This window comes from Bactrocera dorsalis, chromosome 3 (genome assembly GCF_023373825.1).
Source record: "Bactrocera dorsalis isolate Fly_Bdor chromosome 3, ASM2337382v1, whole genome shotgun sequence".
Classification (NCBI taxonomy): Eukaryota; Metazoa; Arthropoda; class Insecta; order Diptera; family Tephritidae; genus Bactrocera; species Bactrocera dorsalis.
In genome coordinates this window covers 49,534,970-49,547,298 of record NC_064305.1, presented here as the reverse complement: position 1 = coordinate 49,547,298, position 12,329 = coordinate 49,534,970, and the positions used below count along the sequence as shown (strand labels likewise).

The window sequence follows — 12,329 nt, the reverse complement described above, 5'->3', positions numbered from 1 at the left end:
CATTGTATAGCCAAATAAAAGTGTTAAAGTTTTTAAAACCCAACATTAATGCAAACATCTCATATCAAAACATTCATATAGAGGTATGTTTGTATGAATGTAGGGCACTTAAGTGGATAACTATACGGAATTAGAAGAAAGTAAGTGTACATTAACACACACTTACGTTCAGAATACCTACAATCATGTATATTGTACAATATAACTTGTTATTATTGTATTATTTTTAACCATTTGATTCGCATTAACTCCACCAGTATCGGATGGAATGAATCGTGGAAGTTTATCACGATAGAAATATCAAAATGTCTTCTTATTTTTAAAATTCTTAGGTTATTTGCACAAAAAATTTAATTGTTGAATTAGTTACCAATTATACCGAAATTTAGGCAATGGAATATGCATTTTTTCAAAACTGTTGGGATTGCATTTTTTAATATTTGAACTGAATTTCGTAATTTGATTAAAGTACACGTCAACTTTGTACTAATTTGTTTGCGTTTGGAAGTATTACAATATACATATATTTCTTCAAAGTTATTTTATATCTACTTAAATATTTTGAATTGATTTTAGTAAGTTTTGAGTTATGCTGTCGACAGCATAAGCATCTTCTTTAAATCATAAGAGGTGCGGTACAAACAAAATTATGTTTTTACTTTTTAGTTTGAAGAGCTTTAAAACTTTTTTTTTAGTTTTTAGATCCAGATGTTAAGTATTCCACGATGTTTGTAACACCCTGAAGGAAACATCGGAGATTATAAAATGTGTGAGTTGATTAGCCATATTCTTCTGTTTTTCTGTATACATGCGAATTAGTCCCTCAATTATTGAGATACTAGCGGACTCCGCAGCCGTTGTCCTGCGTGAAATTATGTGTTTTGAAATGAAAACAAAGTTGAATTTAACATTTCATTTTATTTTTCAATGTAACGCAGTTTGATAAACAACATTTTTTGGTTTCTGTTCTGATGTACAAAAAAGATGGTTTTCCAACTCGTGACCACGCCACGTATATCTGGTCGTGTGAAAAACATAGCCCAAATTTATGCCACACACTATGCGACTATCCTTGTGTCCTGTTGATTGTCATCTCAAATGCAATTTTCACTGGAAACGGAAGACGCTGGAACTAAAATCGTAAATCGTTAGAACTCAAAGTAATTCGTAGAATCAAGCATTCTGCCCCCTCCTTGTATTCGATAGCTGCGTCAAAATCAATCGGGTTCCATTACACAGTTTCGGCGCATGAAGATTGCGAAACATAATAACGACAGATCCAACTTTGAGACGCAAATGATCCGGTGGCATACCAAGCCTCTCCAAAGAATTTAGAAATTCCACTGGATAATTCACGGCGTCGTCGATTTGTATGACCGCAAGTCTCCTGGAACTTGACTTTGAATCTTCCAGTTTAAGTCAACAACATCGGTATTTTTGGCAGCTAACATTGCACGTGCACTTAGGGACGGAGCCTGCTTTAGAGGCTTCAAAAAATGAATTTTTTGAGGATTTTTTTAGGAGGAAAAAAATAAGTGATTAAAGTGAAATTTCTAGGGCTTATTATGCACTTAAGGAGGGAGTCTGCTTTAGAGACTTCAAAAAATCAATTTTTTTGAGGATTTTTTTGGGAGGGCAAAAAAAAGGTGCATTTGTCGAACGGCGGGCAGGATGCAAGTCGCAATTTCTATCGAAAACAAAACATCCAAAGAGATTCATTTTTTTCAATAATTTATCTTCTAGTTAAACTAAAAAAATTCAAAAAACAGTGTAATATCTTACAATTTTTTTTAAATTGGAAAAAGTGGTTTTGACTAAAAAATTAAACTTTACGTTGTTTAAAAATATGTTCAAACTTGACTTTTCTTAGTTATTTTTAGTTTAAATAGAAGATAATTTAATGCCAGAGATAGTAAACTTTGCCCCAATTCACTATTTCCCTTCTAGCATCGAAAATATTTCGAATTTCCATCTAAAACTTTGGGAACATATTCTTAGATTATTTTTAAAGAGATTTAAGCAAAACCGGCAAAACAGGCTCTCCCTTAAGAAATCGTAGTTATGATAATTTGTCCAATGTCCGAACATTCGTGATGAGTTCATCTTTCGTGAATTGATAAACGGCAGATCGAATTGATATCAAACCACCGGAAATATCAACCGGAATTGACACATTTCCAATTCTTAGCGAATACGATATAAAATGTCTTCGGCAATATCATTTTTGTTGGTATCCCATAATTGACATGGGTTTGAAGGCTGATATGTCAAAATGATCATCGCGAAAACTGTGCGACCTTCATTTGCATTCGAAGTAGCTATCGCATCGTCCATGGTTTTATTCCAGTGATTATCATGTTCCAGGAATTGTAATTGCTGCCTTGCTTCTCCAAAACTTGTACATACCGTACCATTCACAGTACGCAATGACTCAAATGAAGTTGAACCGCGTACATTACCCAATAACAATCGAAGGTAGAAACAAGAAAAAACGTTAACTTCGGTTGCACCGAAGCTAAATACCCTTCACAGCATTTCTGTTAGTAACTATGTGCTCAGTTTGTATGGAAGCTATATGCTATATTAATCCGTTCTGAACAATTTTTTTGGAGATGACATTGGTGCTTTAGAAAATAATATATACCAAATTTCGTGAATATATCTTGTCAAACGTGAAAGTTTTCCATACAAGAACTTGATTCCAATCGTTCAGTTTGTATGGCAGCTATATGTTATAGTGGTCCGATATCGGTCGTTCCGACAAATGAGCAGCTTCTTGAAGAGAAAATGACGTTTGCAAAATTTCAAAACGATATCTTAAAAACTGAGGGACTAGTTCGTATATATACAGACAGACAGACGGACATGGCTAAATCGACTCAGCTCAACATACTGATCATTTATATAAAGGGTGATTTTTTAAGAGCTTGATAACTTTTTTTTAAAAAAAAACGCATAAAATTTGCAAAATCTCATCGGTTCTTTATTTGAAACGTTAGATTGGTTCATGACATTTACTTTTTGAAGATAATTTCATTTAAATGTTGACCGCGGCTGCGTCTTAGGTGGTCCATTCGGAAAGTCCAATTTTGGGCAACTTTTTCGAGCATTTCGGCCGGAATAGCCCGAATTTCTTCGGAAATGTTGTCTTCCAAAGCTGGAATAGTTGCTGGCTTATTTCTGTAGACTTTAGACTTGACGTAGCCCCACAAAAAATAGTCTAAAGGCGTTAAATCGCATGATCTTGGTGGCCAACTTACGGGTCCATTTCTTGAGATGAATTGTTGTCCGAAGTTTTCCCTCAAAATGGCCATAGAATCGCGAGCTGTGTGGCATGTAGCGCCATCTTGTTGAAACCACATGTCAACCAAGTTCAGTTCTTCCATTTTTGGCAACAAAAAGTTTGTTAGCATCGAACGATAGCGATCGCCATTCACCGTAACGTTGCGTCCAACAGCATCTTTGAAAAAATACGGTCCAATGATTCCACCAGCGTACAAACCACACCAAACAGTGCATTTTTCGGGATGCATGGGCAGTTCTTGAACGGCTTCTGGTTGCTCTTCACCCCAAATGCGGCAATTTTGCTTATTTACGTAGCCATTCAACCAGAAATGAGCCTCATCGCTGAACAAAATTTGTCGATAAAACACATTTCGAACCGAACACTGATTTTGGTAATAAAATTCAATGATTTGCAAGCGTTGCTCGTTAGTAAGTCTATTCATGATGAAATGTCAAAGCATACTGAGCATCTTTCTCTTTGACACCATGTCTGAAATCCCACGTGATCTGTCAAATACTAATGCATGAAAATCCTAACCTCAAAAAAATCACCCGTTATATACTTTATAGGGTCTCCGACGCTTCCTTCTGGATGTTACAAACATCGTGACAAAGTTAATATACCCTGTTCAGGGTATAATAATCGTCGTTTTTCGGGTGGATTGTGTAAATTTGTCCTAATGCAATAGCTGAAAACACACCTGGATGTCCATCTACAGTTTGACCTTGCTTTCTGCGTAACTATTTCCTCAGCGATGCATCACATGTATAATATCAAGGTATTTCCGAATAGAGTAATGTTCTCGCAAACGCTGGCCGTGTTTCCACTGGCTGTAGGTTATTCTCTGGGTTGAAATACACTCTTTGAGCATTCTCCAAATTAGCTGTGAGAGGCACAGCAGTCGGAAAACGTTCATGAATTGCAAAAGTAAATATGTATCCTACAAAGCGCTTTATTGCAGTTCACGTATCGACCGTATCGTTCAAGACCAATAACCGCCATGTTGCTTCCTTTGGTGACGTACTTACGAACGTATTTTATCGATTTCACCAAACTGCAATATTCCACATTGATATTAGTTTTGAATGTGAATTAGACAACAGTGGCGAATATGGTACGATCCATATGTTGTCGACTTCGATATTCACTCCTATAAGTTGAATGCTAATTTGTTGTCTGGTGGGCTACGCCGATAGAGTGGATATCCATCATTTCCAGTTTGCTTTTCCGAAAGAAAAGGAAGTGGATTGTGTTTCGTGCATTTATTGTCAAACATACAAACCGAAGTGGGATTGTGATGTCCGCTAGGTCCATGAACCATATTGGTTTCCATCACTTCGTATGATACTGGATCTTTCTTTGCATCAGGAATTTCCGCAGAAAGGACTTCATCAATTTGATATGGTGTAACCACCATCCAACATTCAAAGAAGAGTATGTGCGTGCGGCAAACCTCTCTTTTGACACTCAACAGAGTACATCTAGCATCTAACAGCACCACATATACGTTGCTTCAAAATAATCCTTGATCCATAATTCCGCACGCATGTCATTGCATCCTGCCTTGCCTTGGGCTGCCATACGTTGAAGGCAAAAAGAACGCCGACCCATATTAGCGCGACCTCTTCGTGGCTTCGTAACAAATTTCAATCTGTAATTGACTTTTTTGTGTGAAACATACATAAAGGCCTAACTATAATGTGCATAAGCTAGCTTAAGCCAGCGTAAGCAACTGTCCGAATACGCACAAATTGTATGTCGCAACTACATATAATGTGCTTTACATCAAGTTTCGTCAAGTTTTTTCAAACGTCATTTGCTTAAGGAAAATGCGAAACTGGTCGCATCTTCCGTACGGAATCAGCTGTTTTCGCTTTTTGTCAACAGATACATCATTTTGAATTTGAAGATGTAGGACGACGAATGTTTTATACAAAGTTCAGTCGAAAATACTGAAAAAAAAAATGTTTTTACGACAAAAAAATGCCTTTTATTTCAATCGCGTGTACTATAAATAAAAAAATATATGTGGTCAATCCCCTTCATTTCTAGGAATCGTACAAAAAAACCATCCTCTTCCTGTTTATTTCCCTCACTGAACATGACCGCACTCTATTTTTTAATTTCACTAATTTTTGTTAATATGCATATTCCGTCTAAGACAGAAGTAAGCATTTTAATTGTTTTTAAATATTTTAATTTTCTAGTCATTTTTGCAAAATCCAGATGAAATATAAAATCAAAAGACGAATTGCTTATTAACAATTTTCTCTTCTGCATGTAAGTACATTATAGTCATTCAAAAGTCTACTCTCCGTTCCTTATGCATTTGACAGGCTTTTCGTTAATTTTTTGACAGTAACATACGGCTGCATATGCATATTATAGTTAGGCCTTAAAGCAGAGCCGCTCAAAATTTTTCATGCCTATACTCGGAGTATAGGCAAGTAAATGCAGTCGAAGCATGTACGCTATGACGCTAATTCTGCCAGCGTCAAAAATACACTCGAAATACAGGAATTCAGTTTCGAATAAGCATATAGAGGACTTAATGAGAATCAAAACTTACGATCTTGAAGTCGATATGGAAAAAATCATGGAAAGTTAAAAAAAATTAACTTAAAATTATTGTTGTTCTTAATTGCTTTTTTAATCAAAAACCATAATTTTTGATTTTTTTCTAAATTTTTAATAACAAAATAACCAAATAGCTCGATTTCACTCAGTGTACTAAGCAAGCGCGCGCACACAATCATACGCTAGCAGATATCAAATGTGTGATTGTATGCGTTGGTAAATAAATTGCGCATTATTTTGAGCGGCTCTGCCTTAAAGCTTCCACTGAATAATTTTCAAAATTTTTTTCTTTTGTATAGCCAGAATAAAAAAGCAAGCTACCGAAATTGAACGATTCAAATAATTTACAAATCAAAATATTGAAAAAAAAACAAACAAAAATTGAAAAAAATGTGTATTGAAAAAAGTTACTTTTTGGAATTATCCAATTTTCCGACTTTTCCTAATGAAAAGTATAAGGTATTTTTATTTCTAAACCTTCCCCGATCCACAACGAACAACCCCTGAAAATTTCATCAAATTGGTGCAGCCGTTCTCTTAGAGTTACTAACAAACAAACATTCATTCGTTTGTATGGGAAAAAGAAAAGGGCTGTTTTTATGGGGTTTCTGGCAAGTATTCGAATTTTTCTTGCCGTAAAAACCATCCTTGAACCTCAACGAACATTTAAAAAAAAGAATTGACAAAATTGGTCCAGGCGTTGTTGAGTTATGCGCTTAGCAACACATTTTGCGATTAATTTTTATATATAAGATTAATTTGACATTTAGTACACGTTATTTTCTCTCCAAAAAACAGATCATTTGAACAAATCAAGCGGAACAAAAAAAATTAAGTCCTTCTATGAAAAACTTTTTTTCTTTGACTAGATATCTTCACAAAATTTGTCATGGCTTATTATCCAATGTTGTAACCTCAGATAAATATGTTTAGATCAGACTGCTATAATACTTATAAGCTTCCACATAAAATGATCTCTCAAAATCAATTTCCTGTATAGAACCTTTTGTATTTGTGGAGGGTATTGTAGCTTCGGTGTAACCAAAGTTAGTGATTTATCTTGTTCATACTGTATTTACTTTTTAATTATTTAGTTCAATGTAAGTAATGTCTTTTAGTAAATTATTTTTAATTTTAGCCACACGTGGTTATTTCAAGTTGAAACTTGTTGCACATATTCCTTGGCACCCAAGAGTGGTCGACGTTGCAGATGGACGTAATTGGCCCTCAAAACACAATTAAACGAAAACCTTTAAAGTGCCGTGCCTGAAAATTAAGTACAGGGGATCGCGATATTAAGGGGTACCTTTTGGTTGATTTTTTTTAAAGAGCTCGCAGCCCCGTTCTCAAAATAGTATCTCCTAAACCGTTATAGGTCACTCAACCAAACTTGCCGAGAAGAATTTTTTGGCACTTCTTCGTAAGCTGTGCGATAACGTTGGGAAAGAGCTTTATAGGACCAGGTATAAAAATTTAACAATGAGTGTGGCGCCTCCCATCCTTAAATGAAACCCTCTATGTGAAGAACTATCTGATCATTTTCAACCAAATTTGGTATGTGCGGTTACCTAGCCATTTCTATCATACTCGTACACTGTGAATATAACACCACTTTAAGTTAGGTCTTATTATTTTACTACCGTTATACAAATCAAACACAAATCAGTATATCGGAATAAGACCTTGCAAAAGTATTGCCCTTAAGGTATTTAATGTTCTGCCCAAAACTTTTCGAAATGGAACCATACATTTTCAAGGACCCAGACAACAAAATACATTTGGCTGGTTTTGTAATGCTGTTATTAGCTTCACCTGAGTGTTTGTATGTTTGTAACTTTTTTTTCAGTAATACTGAAACTGAATAGCACTGAGAAAAGAATGAACAGTTTGATAGTACTGCAAAAATATACTCGTATAACAGACTAGTATGGGGTCTGGGGCAAATTTTTATCCGAATTTATTCATTCTAATAGGCTGTCTCAATTTTATTAAGACAACTCACATATTGGCCGATATATGCATTATAAAGTCAAATGAAAGTTCGAAAATCTTTATATTAGGAACAAATGTATTGACTCGATTTAATATATTTTTGACACACAGACATACTATTATCAGGAAAGTATCATCTCTAGATTTCAATTATTTATCACACATTGACCCATATTTCGCTCAAACCTCAGCCACAGGCGCTGAGTCCTCATATTCGTTACTTAGGGGCTTGTCCATTTGGGCAATTTGTGGTCACAAGAAGAACTACTTCAAAGGCACTATTCGTTCAAAGTTTTATTTCGTTATATTAATTGTTTCATCAAATGAAATTTAAAATTGTGTTATACATACATATATGAAGTAGGAGTGGTTGTAGCCCCATATTCATACCATACCGTACATACCGAACTTTTTTAAAAATTGGTGGGGCAAATGCCGAGATTTGTGATTTCATTTAAGGGGGGAGCCTGCTTTAGAAGCTTCAAAAAATCGATTATTATTTTTTTTGCTTAAATCTCTTTAAATATAATCTAAGTTTTAAAGTGGAATTCGAAATATTTGCGAAGCTAGAAGGGAAAGAGCGACCGAGCGTCTAGCGGATATATGAGCGATTGGGCAGAAAGTGAAAACTTTGACGCGCGATTTCTCGGTTTTTCATTTTTACAATTTTTCTAAATTGGCGGGCAAAATTACAAAAAAAGTATTCAACCAATCGTATAAAACCAAAGCTTATTAGATTCAGTATCTTTTTACCTCCTCTGTGAACCTAAAAAGTTCTTGAAAACAAAATTCTAAACTGTTTTTTTTAGTAAATTGAAGTTAGGTTTTTTGGTGAAAAATGCAACTTTTTTTTCAAATCTAAAAAAAACTTTGATTTTCGCATTTTTTTCGGGTTTTTTTAGGTTCACATAGAAGAAGGACTAATGAAAATTAATTATCCATTTGATTTTTTTGTTTCAGACAAAAATTGCGACCTACATTTTGCCCGCTAATTGGACACTTCAATTGCGCGGTGGTGCACAAAAGTAGATGAAAGTGGGCTGTATTTCGATATTTTAAATTTTAAAAAATGTTTTTTGTAAGTTTAAATATGTAATAAAATGATGTAAAAATTTCATTACATTTGCTTGTTTTTTTCTATCCTAAAAAAAATCACGAAAAACTGCCTTTTTAGGCCTCCTAAAGCAGGCTCCCCCCTTAAAGGAGGGCGGTGCCATGCCCATCGTCAAATTTTGACACCAGCACTTTCAAAGCCCGGGGTAAAATTTTATGTCTCTGGCGTATTTGGTTATTGATTAATCGCACTTTTAGTAGTTTTTAAGGAGTGGGCGGATTTATCATCCGATTTCATCCATTTTCACACTATCGGTAGAAGTTCTTATACTATTTGATGCCGCCGAATTCTGTTATTTTAGTTTATGCTTGCTACTGCGATCCCTTCTGACAAATTACAGTTCTATATTTCAACTTAGATAACCTCTTAACTTTCCTTCAATGGAGTTTTGTGGGCGTGACAGTGATCGATTATGCCCATCTACGAACTCGTCATTCACTTTGCCGGGAAACATGCGTACGAGTACCATGTTTCATTACGATATATCACATTTTACTCTAGTTACAGCTTGAACCGGCAGCCCGGCGGACGGACAGACAGACAGACACACAATCGAATTTCAACTCGTTTCATCATCTTTAAGGCTTTATAATTTATATTTCGCGGTAAACCCCATTCGTCGAAATATGTTTTGGCACGATTCCGATTTTGGCGGTCGGGTAAAAAACATGAATTTCGGTATAAATTCGGAATGTGCTGATAGGGGAGCTTCTCCAGAGGAGGAATATGCAAAAATAATGTTTTTAACACAGATATTTTTTAAAATACTCCGATTAAAAATTTGTATCAATAACACATAGTATTTCTCAATGTTTCACTAAACTTTTTTACATATTTTACTTGGTATATTTAAATATACACTATAAACATTAAAATAAGTTCACATTTCACTTTTATTCTGTTAGTTTTCAGCTAAATTTATTAATTTAAAAATCACTTAGGGGCCATCCATAAATTACGTCACACGAATTTAAGACCTTTCAACCCCTCCCCCCGCCCTTGTCACAAGTTATCACATTTTGAACTCCCCCTGTCAGGAACATCTTTCTTATCAACATCGTCTTCTTCCATCCATAAAGCATCGTCATCACTCATTACACAGAGAATCTCTTTTCTTTGAAGATGAATTTTCGCGATAGGTAACCGCTCTTGTTTTTTATGTGATTGTTAGTGTTGATTGGTGGCTTTATATGAAGAAAAATATAGGCCACATATGCTACACGATCTTTTAAATAAGTATGACTCGACACTAGGGCAATAACTATCATATGGAACTTGTTTCAGATGGGATGATGCTTGGAGATTTAATAATATCTGTAGTATTAATGGAGCAAACTTAGCGTCGTTGTCTTTTGAAATGTGATGTCACAAAGCTTTCGACCCCCTGCCCCATGTCACACAATGTCACTTTTGAATGATACCGTGACGTAATTTATGGATGGCCCCTTAGCACACTCATCGTTGAAAAGGTTAGATTGTTTGCAATTATGAGGAAGACGAGCGTTGCCACATCTTAGACACCAAATATGAAGGATTTTTTAACGACAACGTTTTCTATGTTTGTATTTTCGCGTGATTCTCTTTTCTTTATTAACTATAAAAAAATTATTTTCAAAAATTTTTAAGTTAAGTTTAATTTAATATGTGAAGTACTCCTTTCAGCGTTGGCAATGGCGTTGGAGACAATACCCGGGTTGACTGAAGTACTTTCGCGCAGTACTTCTTTAAAAAAATAATCTTGATCATGCCAATACCCGAGGTAACCTAAGTATTTTATTACGTAATATTATTATATAATATTTTATTTGTTTATTAAATTTAAATAAGAAAATATCCATATGCATGGAAAGATTGCTTATACTCATTTTAATTTGAAATATACTTATGTATGTACATATGTATATATGTATGTATACATATATGTACTTGTTTTTATTAGAACTAAGATGAGTTATGGTAAACTTACATGGTACAGGGGATCACAGTGGCAAGGGACACCTGTGCTCAAAATTTTTTGAAAAAGTGGGCTCGTTCCAGCCTTATAATAAGGTTAATGTACGTTAAATTAAATCGGATGATAACCACGAATAGTGTATTTATTTTATGACTAAAAATTGCACAAACCGAACCGAAACTCTTCAAGCTATCAAAATATCGATCCATGTGTGAGATATATAATTTAAATTTGAAGATAATCCTTTTCAGTATATCTGTTTGTAAAAACTGGGTTGAATCGGGTTAATACTTCGCTTAGCCCTCATATACCAAACACAAATATTTTCGAACTTCCCAGTGACTTAATATCGCATATATCGGTGAACATGTGAGTTATCTTCATAAAATTTATAGAGCGTGTTCTTCTAATAACGGTGCATATTTGTGCTGAGAATGAATAAAATCGGGTGAAAACTCCCTCTAGATTATAGGATAAATAATAATCTATACCTGAAAGTATTTCCTTGGCTTTAATTCTTGCAACTTGCAAGAGTATGAAATGTTCAGTTACACCCATACATAGCACTTCTTTACTTGTAAAACTATATTTTTATACCTCAGTTTGGCAACTACGTACCAAATATGATTTGTAGTGGTCCAATGTGAACAATTTTTTAGGAGGTTTGATAGCGCTATCTTGAGCGATTTCAACAAATGAGCAGCTTCTTGAAGAAGAAAAGACCGTGTGCAAAATTTAACCTTTAAGATAATGACCAACCTTTCCGACGACTTCTAGCGACCGCGTATCTACGGTCTTAATATTTTTAATAAATATTTATTTTAAGCAATAATAATTATTGTGTAGGCGGAAAAATTAGTACGCAAAAACAATGAATCTTTTAGCAATATACTGCCCGTACAAAATTCTTCTGATGAATATAAAAAAAATTTCAAAATGCACACCCACGAATATACATTAAGTGGCGACTTCCCATTAACATTAAGTGAAACATTCATTAAAAATAATTAAATTTGAAGCTGTACAACAAAAATATGGATTGGAATTCATTCAAACAAGTACTTCAGACTAAAATAAACTGTCCACAAATCAAAACAATCGAGCAACTAGAGAAGTGCCAAAAGAATTTCAACATCTAGCAACTAGAAGTAGAAGTCGGAAAATTTACAAAAGAAATTCGACGGAAGAAAACGGAAAAATATAGGTTGAAATTGTCCTAAAGATATCAAAATCTTTCTAATTAGGAAAAGAAAATTTCGACAGAAATGGCAACAAACTTGCTCACCACTTGCAAAAACCGACCTTAATAGAGCAGCAGCTGAATTAAAATGAAAAATCAATCATATAATGAATAAGTCAGTACACAAAGCCATCTCTCACCAGACCATGCAAAAATCCTAGCAATC

The 12,329-nt window shown here is 34.6% G+C and overlaps 1 protein-coding gene across 1 annotated transcript in view; it reads right to left on the bottom strand.

Annotated features, from left to right (window-relative positions):
• Window positions 1–12,329, bottom strand: part of LOC105223960 (photoreceptor-specific nuclear receptor) — a 77,563-nt gene that overhangs the window by 42,679 nt on the left and 22,555 nt on the right. The gene's annotated exons all lie outside the window — the stretch shown is intronic.